Consider the following 12,574-nt stretch of genomic DNA (forward strand, 5'->3'; position numbering starts at 1 on the left):
CACACGCGCATGTACGTGCTTTCATGAAAATTATTATATATCATGCTGTAGATCTTCATATTGTGTGACTAAGTTCAAAATTTCAAAGGATTATGACGAAAAACAAGAAAGATATTGAGACTTTAGTTTCAGCCAATCAGAGCGAAGCGCACGTGCATGCGCGTAAGATCTTGCAATTTTGACCATGTCAACACGTCTATACTACTAATATATACTTATATTAAGAGTATCAAAGCATATAATCAAAAAATAGAAAAGTTACGGCTGTATCTATTATTTTGGTCATTTCACGCGTTGCACGTGCGCGCTCTTGCAAGCACGTGCACGCAAAATGACCTTCGTTCCGCAAATCTACATAACATGCCTACTGACCCTAAAAAGGTTTCACCTAAGTCGGACGTGTAGTTTACAAGATCATTCGCGGAAAAGATTTTCCCAGGAAGAAGAAAAATAATAATAATAAGAAACAGAGTAAAAACAATATGTTCCCCAACTTCGTTTGGGGAACATAACAAGATGTGTTTGTGAAACACTATGCGCCCGGCGGCAACAAAGTTAAGTAAAAGCTATTTTTTATCATTAAGGTCAAGGTCATTGACCTTGGTGTCAGTTGAAAGAGCTTGATTAGTGGAGTATGCATACCAAATATGAAATCTCAATCTCTCATGGTTCAAAAAATATAGTGAGGGTTCAAAAAAGCTACATTAAAGAAGTATTGCATACAGGTCTTTCATTTAGTGGAACTCTTCAACTCGAGGGAAGAACCCAGTAAAGTCCAATCTACATTGCGTATGACCTTAAGGCACCGAGGTTAAAATAAGTATTAGGTAAAGTACATTTAGGTGGAAGGCATATAATAATACAAACCACTGCCACTCTAATTAGGTCCAAAACACTGTCCGTGGGGGCTATGCCCATGGGAGTGAACTCCCTATAAGCTTTTGAAATTCAATCAACAGAGAACCTCATTTTGACTCAAAGTGAGTGTAATATTACCTTAAGGACCCTCTCTACACCAGTACAAAATGTTTTTTGGACATTGAGAAAAATATATTCTATAAAGGTGTTATATTGAGCTTATTTATATGATTTTCTTTATATGGTGCGTGGCATTTACCCCCAGGAAAAAAAATCAAACACAACACAGTATAAGTGTTAGAAAGAAAGATAGAAATCACTGCTGTGTACTTCCATAGAGAAAATAGTAGTATGTAAATAACATGTTCATTTAATTTATCTTGGCTTATTAAAATGTTAAGAATACTTGAATTCATTACAAATTGTGTAATATACTGTGAATTTTTAATTTTTAGAATTTAGATCTAAGGGCAGATCACTCTTACTGCAAAAAATACCATAGAATCAGAACTATTTAGTGTGCAGTGTAGAGAGGATTAAATTCTTAAGTATACATCGATATATGACAGGAAAAATATAATTACCTGAAATAGTTTTCTGGGGGGGTTAAAATGGGGGAGGGGGGCAATAAAATGTTACCACCCCTCCTCCAATATGTTAAAAAAAGTGGGGCTTGATTTATTTGTATTAATATTTTTTGAATAACTTATTTTTATTTAAAACCATTTGGAAAGCTTCTTAAAATATTTTCCAGAACATAAAGTCTGTGATAAATGTAGTATTGAGATGTCCTCATAAAATATGACAAAATCAAATATAATATTTTTTTTCTCTCAGAGAGAAAAAGATTTGGGCACATAAATCTATGATTTCAACAACGGCCATTTTACATATCCCCAGTTTCTGCATGTACATAAAAGGAACTCCTCTCCACTGAAAATTGCCATATTTCCCTATAAACAATGCATTCCTTCATTACATATTGTTTCAGTAAAGTGTACACATTGTATAAATTTGGCTTAAATTCAACTGTGACAGCGTTTGCTATGACAAAAATTCTTAATAATTAAACAATTTATTTTTTCTTTGTTGCAATAAAATAATCTGACATTAAAAGAGATAAATTTCAAGTTCTTTCAATTTTTTGCAATAACTTCAAGTTCCCAAATGAAAGGGCACATTCACCCACGATCATCGATCCCCATTCAAAAAAAAATTTCAGCCCTGCATAAATTGAAATCTAAAAGAAAATTGCAGTTTTGTTACGTGTTCAGTTTAGTGATGTGATTTCATGAGGTGAACAAGTAAAATAAAAAAGAAATTAATTTTAAAAAATGATAAATAAATGAAATTAAGTCTTTTAAAAATTGATGAAATACCTTGCATGGCAATAAACCCCCCCCCCTTCTTTTTTTTCAAGCACACAATTAAAAAGCTGTTATGAGGTATTTAGCTTTTGTCATATACAGAATTGCTTTAGATTAATTTGGTTAACATATACCGTATAATCCCTATTAACTGCCCCTGCCCCTATAAGCGCCCCTAGGTCTTTTTTCAATTATTATCAGAAAATAAGGACCCCCTGTACAGTGATTAAAATCATCTAGAATCGTATCAAAAGTATACCAAAATTTGAAGAAAGTGAAAATGTAACTTGTCTCTTATCCAATATCTCGGTGGAAAATGAATCATATAGCATACTATGGGTAGATTATCTTCACTTAAAGTAAAGTTATAAACATTATTTTAGTGGTTCTTTAAAATTTTTGAAGTTAAGAATTGACATTAAATTTTATAAAGAGAATTCCAAAATAACCGCCCCCTCTTAGCAATTTTCTAAGTGCCCGGGGCAGTTACGACGGTAATAGGGATTATAAGGTATAATTTTCATCAACATCTGATTTTGAATAACATTGATAATTTGCCCAAACTATAAATTATTGATATAATTAGAATCATGTTATTACTTATGTTTTGGGTATTTAAATGTTATTTTTACAATAAATAGTCATACCCTATTATTAATAAACTCATACAAAATATGTGCAACTTTCAATGTACCTGGTAAATACATGTATTTCATTATTACTTGCCTTAGTAGTGATCTTCTTATTGCCATGTATATTACTTCATCACAACCTTATTATCCAATCCTTAGCTTTGAAGGCCATTTAACTGACTTTACTTTGTTTTTAAACACTTTTTTTCAATGATGCAGCACTTGTCACATAGGCAGGAATTTCATAGCATGCAATCCATTTTTTTAAGTTTATCACATTCACATCTTATACACAAACATGTACATCTCTCAGACACAGTAAAGCCTGAACAATCATTTAACAGTTTAACTATTGGTTATGTTAAATATTTCACAAATTGGATTAAAACCCCTGAAAATATCCAAAACAGACAGTATTTACTCCTCAAAGTCGTTTTCTGCTGTGTACTTTCACTTTCATTTTCATTGATTGAAGCAAAAGATTTCCGAAGGGGAAATAACTCTTGACAAAAATGTGTGTAAATTTAGAGATTTTTACAAACTTTACCATCAATTTATTTTCTTAAAGTAAATAATACCCCTCCAGTTTTTTCATATGTTCTTCATAAATGTATAAGGTAAAATTCAGGGCATCAGAATAGTCCACCAGCGCCTGCGTTTTTTGTGTACATTGTTGTGTTCAACCCCCCTTTTTAAAAGCAATTTACTTTAGTTATTTGGCATTTAACGGCAGGTCCAAAAATTTTTTTTTTGACTTTTTTGTTTAGAAAATACAAAGAACAAATTATTGCAATGGAAAAAAATAATAATCACCTTTATTAATTAAATGTACATTAATGAGAAGAAAAATCATTTTAGGTATTTTCCACCCTTGCGCAAAAACAGGTAACCTGGTTGCCATGGAAACAAGACCAATTGGTCACTTTCAATAATATTTTTGTAAATCGGGCTTATAATGTAGTTATTTCACCAAGTTTCATCAAAATCTGTGAAAATCAATTTCCAGCCCATTTTGATGCTTACAGAGAATGACTCTTAATGGCTCATCACCCACAAATTTTTCTTTTGGAAACAAAGACAAAATCCTGATTCTGAAAACCGGACATGGTAATATTTCTTTTTGTTTATTAATGACGAGGTAGTAAGAGCTATAGCTAGTTGTAAGAGGGGTGTGAGGATGGGCGTAAGAGTGAGGGAAAATGTGTGTTTATGCGTATCTCTCACCAGCATATCATGAAAAGTATTCATTGTATCTGTAATTCAGTATGATATTCTCGAGATAATTAAGGAGGAAGAATACACACTTTTCGATGTGGAGTGAAAAAAAAACGGAGGACAAGTTTTTGGCCATGATTACAGATCAATTTGAAAATATCAGCTTACCTGACCTGAAGAGAGACTACAAAGCATTTTGTAGTGAGCTGTCAATGAATTTACACAAATTTATGGAACATTCAGGGGAGATAAAGTATACAGAGATTGGGTTACCAGAGAAGCTAAGGACTGCTTTACTCCCAAAAGCTGGGTCAGTGTCGGCAAGCTAAAGGGATTCTGATATCACAAAAGATGCTAACGATAGGTTCAGGGGTCATACAAGGTTTTATGAAGGACATTTGTGATAAAACTAGTTGGGTTCTCCATGCTACCTGTACAGAGGGTCGACTAACAGAAGTCAGGTTCGTTTGTTTAATTGGAGGGTATGCATATAATGAACGCATTCAAACCATAGTAAGAGAACATTTTCAAAGAATATCAAAGATGATACATTTACATGTACCAGAGCAACCTGATATTGCTGCTGTTAAAGGAGCAATGTTAGGTACTTTATCATGTGCTAAAGACCTCGCTCAATAACATAGGGGAATTATAAAGATTTATCAATTTCATAGTTTCATCTAATAAAAGGGGTAATTTTCATTGAATTAAGAACAGTTCAGACTCAGAATTGTTATGATTGGTGGATTCAGTTAAAGATGGATGTCAATCACTCCATCACATCGAGCACGGAACTCTTTCTTGTGTTTGGTTTGGCCAATGAGTAGATACAGGAATCATCCAATTCCTTAGCCTGATCCATGGAATCCATAGATTCCTGGACAATGTCTGGACTTTGTAGTTCGTAGTCTGCATTGTCATCAACGTTGATATTCATAAAGTCTTCGGCAAAATGCTGGCTTCTTTTTCTGTAAGTCTCCAGGTGAAATTGGAAAGAAAGTCGATTTTCTGCTGCGTTGAATTGAATTTCTGCCTGGCTGGGATCAGGAAAGTAGAATGTTTCTCTCAGCTGTTCACTAGAGTGGGTGTCTCCATCTTTGCTTGTCCTAGAAGTAAAGTATTTCCTGGTTGCTCGGTAAAGTTTTGTGAGGAATATTAATACTTCCTTTATTAGCAATGTGACGCTGATGAAAAGAAGAGCGACCCAAATACTAGAATCTTCTTCATTGTCCAATAATCTTTTTAACTCTGGGTTCAAAATAAACATACATTCATCTATAAACGATAACATCTCAATATCGTGAAATTAAATGACAATGATGTCATTATAATAGAAAATAAGCCTGCAATTATGAATTTAGAAAGAGTGAGATTGAATGTTTCTGTTTTCTGATTTATTGAAATCAAAACATATGTTTTATAGTATACATTGTATATTTATGGGAGAGTATTAAGGCCCTCCCCGCTTTTCCCCAAACGTTACTTTCTACTTTTCAAAAAATGCATTGTCGTTGTAGCATAGTTATTCATAAGTTGTTTTGATAAGATTTTGTTTTCCTTTTTTAGATTCTTTTTTTTTCTTATTACCCCACCCCTTCACACATTCAAAAACGATACTACGTGCTAGATACTATAATATAAATAATAATTTTTAACATGTTTTATATATTTTATAATGAAAAAACTGTAAAAATTAAAGTTTTAATTTCTTATACTCCTTAAACCCACATTGTTAAATCATATGTGCGAAATGCTAAAAAAAAAACAAATTACATGTACAAACACCAAATAGTACAAAGATATCAAACCTCGTCACCTGGTTCTTTCTCTGTAACTAGAGCAGCATGGCAAAGCACTAAATATTTCGCATATCCGTTACCTCATATGTGTCTGTATGTACGTGTGTATACAAATTAATTTATTTTAAATTCTTTTTTACTTCCTTATACAATGATTCTTCAATTAAATGCTTTCTATAAAAGGATTTTTGTCTCGATTAAATCTATATTGTCTATTAAATGAATTAATGAACAAAAGTAGATAACACTACATGTACGACATATTATTAATACGCCCTTCAAGGATTATTTTCTTACAAGGACCAATATTGATATATATAGGCATAGTTTTTCACCGTACCAGGCAGCTAAGTACTAAATACTATTTTCCTCATAAAATTTTCAATCACAAAGTTTTGAAATAAACAACGTTACCTTAATTTCCGCAAGTAATGTGAACGGCAAATATTAAAACTAAGGTACTGTGAGCACTAAGCTCACTAAACGATATACCTCCGCCTCCCATTTTATTATAATGACAAAGTCCATGTTTTGCTCTTGGAGTCCCAAAATAAGTGTCAGTGTCAAAAAGTAATACAGGAGGTGCACAATAGCTCAAGAACCTGTGAAAGTATCATTCAATTTTATTCAATGGTATAGTGGTACTTATCCTCTAATACAACTTATGTCCAAACATCTGTATCTCATTTCCATTTTTAATAACCTTGAAGTATAGTACATGGCATACAGTGAGAATTCCATTGACATGGAAATCATGTGTTGATTTCATGTCTAGATACATACGTATCTAGTTGGTTGAACAGTTTAGCCATAGCCAAGTTCCGTGGGTCGAGAGCCTAACCCAAGGTTTGAGAGGGAAGTGGAATCCTTTTGAAAGAAAATCGCCCTTCTTTTGCATTAAACCTAACTTCGACCGTTGTAGAATCGAAATAGATAGTTTTTCTCACTGATTTCGGTTTGTTTTCAACCATCATTTGCGATACTCTGTTCTTTTCATTTCTTCTTTTGTTTGCAGATATTATCCTCTTTTCTATGATTATCCAGATGTATTTCAGCAACAAGAGGGTATAAATACATAGTAGAACAATTAATTTATAAGATCTTCTTCGCTGTATTAGTCCGTCTGAAACAACAGAAAAAGGTTTCTTAGCTTAAATTAAGGATATATAGTGGTCATCAATATCTTCTCATAAGATGACTTAGTACTTAAAAATATAATTCTACATGTATAGTACTAAAAAAATAATTTAAAAAATAATAAGATAAACATAGAACATTTTTTAAATGTTAAAATAAAGAACTGTGATCGATCTTGGTAAAAACTGAAAAACAAATCCATAAATAGGGTATAAAACATGGACCCCCTGAAATTCCAGAGGAAGAATAAGATGCCTAGGAGAAGTAACCAGCCTCTGTCAACCGGTAAAACCCATCCTGAGTCCTTTGTATTGATGATAAGGTAAACTTTGATATTCTTTGTTAAATTAAGTGTAAAACAAGGACCTACGAATTTCTTTGACACTTTTCAGCCAAAATACGTCCCAATGTTAGATTTATTATATTTAAAAGGTCAATAACCATAACTTTACAAAATGCTGACTTTAAACGAGGTTGTTGAAATCCTTGTAATATTACCTCCTTATCTTTCAGTAACCTAACAGGATTTAAAAATTTATCGTATTCAGAGCATGGATAAGTTAAAAGCAAAACACTTTTAGCAAATGATAGCGGAATACCAGTTATTCTACAAAAAAAGGAAAGTTTACCATGGAAACCATGAAAGTAATCTCGATTGTCATACAATTTAGTGGACCCTTTTCATTTTTAATTGGTAAAACAAATCAATTATGGAATAGATGTAGCAGACTTTGACTGAGGTCTTTCATCTCGAGTTCATTAGGGATATATGGAGTGGACATATAGATGGGAATATATATGTGTCCAAAAGTTCATTCGTGATTCAGGTAGGTTTTGATCCCCTTTTCTTCTTCTGTTTCTTTGTTATGTAATCATATCTGTAAAACTTTGATTGTTTATGATGTGAGAATTTTACTTGTGATCATGTTTATTATTTATTAACATTATTGTCATATCTTTTTCTTTCCCAAGTACTTTTGTCATCGTAATCATTTACATGTAACATTATAGATTTACACATTGTAAGAACTCTGAATCTTTAGTAAGTGTCTTAACTAGAAATATTTTGTATACATCATGTATAACTCTACACCTTCAAATGTTATTTTGGCAATCACTAATTATAATTATTGTATATATTACAGGGAAAGGGTTTTTTTAAGTTGCAAGAACTTGTAACTAATCCCTTTGTATAAATTATACAAAAAATATGTTCAAAACAATCAAGTTGAAGCCCAGAGCAAGTACATATCTATCTTCTCTTTTCAAACAGAAGTTTTTAAGAAATTCTACTTCACTGGAAGAAGAACATAGTTTCATTCTGAGAAGCTGGAAAACAAGGGCTATTCGAGACAGTGCATTAAAAATGAATGGTAAACAATCAGTAAATTAGAATGGAGTTAACGCTTTATTATAGCTGCTGTAAAACTCGTTAAGAATCTTAAAGAAATATTCACTGAAATATGTGAAATTTACAGCAACCAATGTCTGTTTTATAGACACATGAGCAGATGGATTTCAATAAATAAAAACGATATAATGGGCATCAAAAATGGGTAACGTCCTTGACAACAAGGACTTACAACAACCAATGTACGGTTTGTCAAAATTAAATAAATTATCACTGATGATGTTTGATTGACTTTAGGCACATAGCAAAATTGATAGGCATCATTTTGGGCGTAGTTTACACTGTTTTAAAGAAACATTTGACAATAAAAAAAGGCTTAGTACTCAATGGTCACCCTATGTTTTATAAAACAAAATGAGTGAAAAGGACAGCGTATAAGAATATCTGAACAATTATTTTAAAAAATCAAAAATTGTAGTTATCAGCGTTTGTCTGAAATTCAAACAGATAATAAAATTTAAATCCATTGCTCTAACCCCCCCCCCCCTAACAAATTACAATAAGACACACTTGACAAAACAGTCATGGTCTAAGAAAAGCAAAGAATTGCGAAAGCAGAAACTGGTTTTATATGCCATTTTCTTAAATATTAGTGGTCTTGTTCAAATACATATTCAGAGAGTCAGTTCATTTCTGGAGAAGTCTAGAAAGCAAATTTCCGCAAAAAATTGAAAGGTTTATGAAAAGCTGGGACCAGTATAAATTTCTTTTTGGCAGCGTCCAAACCCAGACGCCATGAAGAGTAAAGGAGTTTTGAGGATAAACAGATAGTTAATGTTTTGTCACACCAACAATATTAGCCAGTTTGGGGGATAAACAGATAGTTAATGTTTTGTCACACTAACAATATTCGCCAGATCTTTCACAATTTGACTTGTTTCATTTTCCAAACACCTTTCAGAAAGACGAAACAAGTCCAGGAAATCATAGGATCTGCTATTTTCCAGTAAAAGAAGGACCATATACTCATATACTCAAAACTTTGTCCTAAAAACAATCAGAAATTGGATAAAAATGTTACGGACATGTGTTTTAATTACAAGAGAATATTAAGTGAAATCATACAGAATAAATCATTTAAAAAGGCGTTTTGTTTCTCTCTTAAACTTTATTTATTGAACAGCCCTCGTACATTGACTTTCAGAGAAATTTCGTTGAAGATGAAAAATCAATTTCTGTAAAAAGCACTGTCCAAATTAATAATTTCCAGATAATTTTTAATGCAATCAAATTCTTACCTTGAGATACTGTACATCCAGTATACACAGGAAAAATGTCCACATGTGTTAAACATATGTTTGGTTTCACATGTGTTCAACACATGTTTTATACATGTAATACATGTGTGTAAATAAACACATGTAAAATATATGTTTCATTTATATGTAAAACATATATAAATACACATGTAATACACCTGTGAGATAATATATATGTAAAACACATGTTTTTCACCACACAAGAATAACACATATTATATATATGTAATATATGTGTGCGAAAATACAGATGAATTATACATGTTTAATTTATATAAAATATATGTGTATTCATATACACATGTTATACACATGTTAAGTTTTATCTCATATATGTGTGTGTACATTAATTCAAAAGAATTTGTAAATGTTAGTAATTACTCATGTAAAGTTTTACTTTGTTTATTCCCCCCCCCCCTCCCTTCTAAAAAAAACTTTAACAATTTTCTTTTTCTGTAATAATGCATTTATCAGACAAAATTGATAAAGAATAAATTCATTTTCTTTTCATTTTAAATCTTTTGGGCTTGGCTTACTTCTTGAGTAAAATTAAAATAATTCCGTATTTGTCTCCTGGCCGGTTTTGTCTTTTATCGGATGAAAATGTACGTCATTTTTTACGTCACTGCTGCAGCAGACGTGCTGGGTGTATTGGAAAGGTAAGTGATCTCCAAACAATTTTTTAAAGGCTTTTAATTCATATTGTTTAAATATCATTTCATTTAGTTACAGGTGCGTATGAACTTTCTATATACATGTAATACTCTTATCATTGTGACTTGTCATGCATTTCGTAAACCTAACGATAGTGATCTGTAAGTAATTTTGGAGGAAAATATTTCTGAATGAATGTAAGCGGTTACATGTTAGCTAGGTTAAAGGCATCACTGTTTTTTATAATTTGTATACAGGTAAGTAATTTTGGATAAATTTGTTTCTGAATGAACGTAAACATTACATGTTACTCTATTTTTTAAAGGCATTATTGGTTTTACTTTTGTGGTTACGTACTGATATGAAAGTGAAAGTAGAAACCTTGAAACCGTTGTCATTTGTGACTGTCAGTTGGTGTTTATGTATGTTGAGATGGCTGTCAAGTCGATTCTTTCATTAACTTAATAACAAGTGTTTGTTTTTATGGCCTATAGGTGCATGCAGTAACTTGAGTTCAGTGTCACAGTGCTGCGTCTAAAAAGCCCAAAGCTGATAAGACTGGCGATTGATCCTAAAGCTGATTTGACAGATGATTGCATCATCACAATATTAAAGGTAAAAATAAATACTTGCAATAAAAAATCAAAGTAAACATCTGTAATGACTCCTTCATGACAAAATATTTCTTGATAATTTCTTTTTGTTCCTTTATAATTCTACATTATAATTGTTTATATTGTTTCATAAAAAATAAGTCCCCAACTCAATACTACAATAATTTTATTCTATATTATTAAACAGTTTTAATCCAGTGCACTTTTAAAATATGGAGAGTATGAATAGAATTTGCTGGCTTTAAAAGCTATGAAACTGGTACATGTACTGTAAATGACTTCAAGGGGGGGGGGGGTGGGGGGCAATTGAATTTTTGAATTTAAGTTAAAAATTAATAATAACAGTGACATCCAACTTTCAAGTTACAAGTACATGTGCATATGTGTTGATTGTTGAAAGTACATCAGCTAGCTAATCCGTTGGATATTTACATCTATTATGTACCAGTATTCATTACCTGACATTTATATTTTTTTTCCAATACTAGAGAACATAGTTTCTTGGTAAAATGTAAGATATTAATTAAGACTATTAAGAACCTACAAACATGTACTCTCTCTTTTTGTAGTTGTAGTTTTGTAGTTTAATTAAGTTTTAGTTATGGTTAGAAGATATCTACTGCGTGAATATTTGTTTTACAGGTTCAATATACAGTCAGCGTCTCATAAGAATATATCCCAAGATCCAAGACTTGCTTAAAAGTTTAATTAAGGTAACTACACACTGTTAAATAAACTTTGTTATATTCTTTTCAACAACGTTTGGGATATCCTGGAATCACACTGTCTGTTTGTTTTTGTGCCTGTCTACTTCTCTGTAGTATTTTTTGTCCAAAAATAAAATATTTGTGTCAGAATCTTCTTAATTTTTGGCAATATGAATTAGTAATACTGTTTGAACATTCCAAATTTAATTGTCAAAATCAAAATAAAAAATGCTTTTTATGACTTTATTATGAAGCATATCTTCCAACAGAGTAATTGTCTTGCAAATTACATCAGAAGGCATTGACAAAACACCTAGTATAACATATATAATAACATTATTTTATCCTCGGATCATATCTCTGTTGGTGAATTGGGCATACATTTGTTTGCTGAACTTTAATATTACTTGTAGAATTGATTTTTTAATTTAAGAATTGTTTTATTTTTCTTTTGAAATTTTTGTAGAGACCATTCTGTGCCACAAAGAAATTGTTCAGGAATGGGAGAAATGGTGGATTTGCATTTTGGGTACAGTTCAAAGAGAGTTCAAAATGGTCAAGCTCATGGAAGATCAGAGGGAGGACGACTGGAGAAAACTGAAAGATACAGAAGGAAAAAGAACAAGAAAATATATGAAATAATTATGAAATTGGGAGGATGTACACAATCTTGTCTGCATTTGACCTGTAAAGATTTAATTCCCATTCTTATTTGTATGCTGTAATATAAAATAACTTGATTTTTCATAAATTTACAATAGAGAATACATGACAAATGTTATATGTGATATTTCAATTTTGCTTTGGACACTTTCATGTCAAATCATATAAATTATAAACAAGTACATGGACTAATTATGTTATTCATTTGTACATGTATGGATGTTTAACTATTTAATCATTTTGTGGAAATCTTATAAT

At 31.6% G+C, this 12,574-nt stretch overlaps 1 long non-coding RNA gene across 1 annotated transcript; it reads left to right on the forward strand.

Moving 5' to 3' along the window:
- Window positions 1–10,835: 10,835 nt before the first annotated feature.
- On the forward strand, window positions 10,836–12,149 carry LOC134265410 (uncharacterized). The gene is made up of 3 exons (XR_009991749.1): window positions 10,836–10,947; window positions 11,589–11,659; window positions 12,120–12,149. It is a non-coding gene; the product is annotated as an uncharacterized LOC134265410 (long non-coding RNA).
- The last annotated feature ends 425 nt before the right edge of the window (window positions 12,150–12,574 follow it).

Source organism: Saccostrea cucullata, unplaced genomic scaffold (genome assembly GCF_032062105.1).
Source record: "Saccostrea cucullata isolate Sc308-1 unplaced genomic scaffold, CSIRO_AGI_Scuc_v1 ctg10475, whole genome shotgun sequence".
Classification (NCBI taxonomy): domain Eukaryota; kingdom Metazoa; phylum Mollusca; class Bivalvia; order Ostreida; family Ostreidae; genus Saccostrea; species Saccostrea cuccullata.